The sequence below is a fragment of the Octopus bimaculoides genome, chromosome 12, assembly GCF_001194135.2.
Source record: "Octopus bimaculoides isolate UCB-OBI-ISO-001 chromosome 12, ASM119413v2, whole genome shotgun sequence".
Taxonomy (NCBI): Eukaryota; Metazoa; Mollusca; class Cephalopoda; order Octopoda; family Octopodidae; genus Octopus; species Octopus bimaculoides.
In genome coordinates this window covers 53357216-53361219 of record NC_068992.1, presented here as the reverse complement: position 1 = coordinate 53361219, position 4004 = coordinate 53357216, and positions in this window count along the sequence as shown.

The following is a 4004-nucleotide window of genomic DNA, read 5'->3' as shown; positions in this document are numbered from 1 at the left end:
TATATATATATATATATATATATATATATATATATATATATGTGTGTGTGTGTGTGTGTGTGTATATATATATATACACACTTAAATATACGTATATATGTATTTATATGCATACGCACATATACATATTCATATATGTGTACATATGTCTACACACATACACACACACATACTTACATGCAGACACACTGACATGCATAAATTCACATGCATACGCACACACATACATTACTGTTTCGCTTGGACATAGCGATACGAATAACCTAGTATTGAAACTCAATATACCAGGTTCAGCAAAAAGTAAGCAACGTGTTGAACCACGAAGAATATGTAGCGGATTTTTGCTGAGTTTTGAGTTCTTTTTAAACATTTTTTGCGATTGTCTGATAATAAAGACGTAGATTTGCCCAAAAGGATCAATAAATTATTTTTTTCAACGTTGTTACAATCACGTGGACCGATTTGTTCGTGAATGTTCTTTGTGCGTCGTTAGAGAAGTTAGTGAAGGACTGTTGAATTCGAATTATATTTGTTATTAATTGTTGTGTCTTGAGACACTTATTTTTGCTGCCTTACGGCAGTTTTCTTACAGCTGTCTCCCTTGTTTGAATAAGGAAGCGCATTACTTGTGTCTTCATGATGTATGAAGACTTAATTCTTCGGACGTAAAGACGTCTGATGAAGAATTTGTGAGAAGTTTGGATAATGCAGACCAGAGGATACAAAAAAAAAAATGAAGCTGGAAAAAAAAAATGAAATCTGCAACTTCGGTTGGTGAAACAAGAGAAGAGATTTCTTTTAAGAAGGTGGAGTTGAACAAGTACAAGGAAAACATGCGAAGGGAGGGACTAGAAGTAAAAGTGACTCCACCTAAAGAGGTTACAAAAGAAACGCAAAAAAGACAATAATATATAGAAAGTATAGTCGGGATTCAAAGAGAATGGAGGTAGTGACGAAACTACAAATAGTGAAGGCATTGACACCTACCTTGCAGGATGTCACCTACCTAGCTAGAGGGAGGAAATACGCAAATATGGAGGTGCGATTTGCATCCGAGGAAAAGGCCAGGCAACATTCGGTAGCCTCCCTGAAAACGGACGGGGTAATACTTACCTTGGAAGACGTGCTTTCAGGGTTGGGTGGAAGAGATCCCCCGGAGGTAGATGCAACAATTACTCGCCCTGCCCTAATAAGTGGAGACGGACTTGGATACTGGGAATATTAATAATAAATCTTAGTCAGTAACTATAGAAAATAACAAAAAAACAGATACATTAAGCATGTATAAATGACAAACAATTCTGCTGATAGAGACAAAACTAGAATTATAAAAAAAATATATCGCTATCTCTATTAGCAGAGAATATTCCAACCGGACACCTCTCCTCCCTACTTTTCCGCTCTATCTGCAAAATAATGATTGAATCTATAATACAATACACAAAATATTTTAGAGAAAGATTATATTTGCCATCATTATATGGAGATAGGAGACGTAAGCGACTAAAATCTATTATAAAATATTTATTCTAGAACTATAAAAGTGTCTGGATACTAATAATGAACTACTGTTACAAGAACTAAACCGAAACAACTCATTTCTGTTTTCAATGAAAACAACAAATACAAATCAGGTAAAACATGTTGAAATGACAGACAATTGTGAGAAAAATGAAGGAACAACAGAAGAAATTTGAAACAAAGAAACGATAACAAGCAGTGTGCTGATTACAATGCGTAGAGCGATAAATGTCACTGCATGACAAAAAGAAAAAGGGAGAGAAAATAAAAGAAACATATTTATATGATGTTCTGAGAAGCACAAAGCTGGAATCCAAAACTTGAATATTCATTATAGCAAGGCAACATCCACTCTTTCATAAGAGAAACAGCTTGAGTTGTGTACTGAAGTAGAATACCTTGATTAAGAAGAGAATCTGTAGAAATTATAAAGATACAACCATATTTATCTTTGCGACTCCGGCTTTAGCCAAGATAGAGTGCGTTAGACAGTTGAAACATTTATTCGCTAGATTTGACGCTTAAAGGGGTTGGTTCTGTGGGGGCTGGTGACTCTATTGATCTGTGGCACTTTCAGGAAAAGAGGTACCTACTAATTATTGCAAAAAAAAAAAAAATTGGAATGCATGTTTAAATCTGAGAGAAATGGGGAAATTATTTAAATATGAGTAGTTTGAAATAACTGTAAGACAAATAAGCTGAATTATAGCAGAAATATTTTATAGCTATCATGGGAATAATTATAAAACAAGCTGAAAAATGCATAATCAACGCACCAAAGCAAAACACAACACTGCAAGGACATCTAGTGCACAAAATTCTGCACAGTTGTGCAGGGAAATCATAACGCACAGAAGTAATTATTTCTCCTCTAGGTACATGATTATATTCTTTTCTACTCTAGGCACAAGACCCGAAATTTTGGGTAAAGGGCCAGTCGATTAGATCAACCCCTGTACGCAACTGGTACTTAATTTATCGACCCCGAAAGGATGAAAATCAAAATCGAACTCGGCGGAATTTGAACTCAGAAAGCAAAGACAGACGAAATAACCCTAAGCATTACACCCGGCGTGCTAAAATTTCTTTTTTCTTTACTGATAAATTTATGCAATAAAATCGACATTGACTTCAACCACGGCTTCCAAAGAACTTCGGAATCTCCTGCAACTCTTCGGAACAGCCTTCTTGCTTAAGTTGGTGAATGCTGCTATAATCCATGACTTCATTTCATCTTTGGTGTTACAAGGAGTTTTGATGGTCTCTCGTTCAACTGCGCCCCACGCATAATAATCAAGATGGTTGCAGTCTGGGGAGTTTGTTCGCCAGATGTTAGCGTGATGTGGTTGCAGATATTGTCTGACAGCCATGACTGGGTTTTCCTGTTTGTCTGGCATGGTGCATGGTCCTGTTGTCAGGCATAGGTTCCTCCAGCAGTTAGCCTGTTGATCCAGGGCAGCACTACTTCTTCCAGGCACTTGATGTAGGCCTGCGTGTTGAGTCTGAGGCCGTGTGGAAAGATAAATGGAGGTATAACGACGCCATCACTAGTGATAACTCCAAACACCATGATGTTGACTGGATGTTTGATATTCATCACTCTCGGTACATGTCCCCAGATTGCACTATCCTCAGATTGACATCCAAGCACTCTGAAATGTTCGCATTGGAGATTCCAGCGCGAATGCCGAGCAGTACAGCATGTCGTTTCCAAATTTCTGGCCGAGTGCATTTAGTCATGATGTTGTTGTTCTCAAAGGCTGTGTACAACTGACCCTACTATACTGCATAATCGACAAAATCATGAACAAATAATGCGTATGCCGGAAATAAAGAATATAAAATGGCAATAATTTACGCATCATACCCTTTATGCACACAGACATATATAGAAAAGGAGAGACAGGTAAATAGATATATTGATAGATGCATAAATAGATAGATAGATAGATAGATAGATAGATAGATAGATAGATAGATAGATAGATAGATAGATAGATAGATAGATGCGGAAGAGGATACTGTTTGACACAGACGAAGAATACATTAATTTTCTAATTTTAATTTAAAAATTAATGTAAAAAGATGTTGGAATGCAATTTATCTAATTTAAAATTCAAAAATATATTTGATATATATGAATATAAATTGATTTTTTGCATATATTTACACGAACACGAGACAGTATACGCATATATTGTTATATGAACTCTCGCCCACTGTTTTGCGGTTCTACAACCACTGGCTTCTCTATTCAGTTTTCTGTCTCTATACAAGTACATGCGTATGTATGTGTGTGCATGTGTGTATATGTGAGTCTACGTATATGCACATAGGTGTATGTGTGTGTAATATCGTCTATTTCGTTTCATAAGCACACACAAATATCGGCTCTCCATTCATCACTTCACACATACATATATATGTATATATGTGTGTGCGTGTATATATATACATAGGTATATATATATATATATATATAT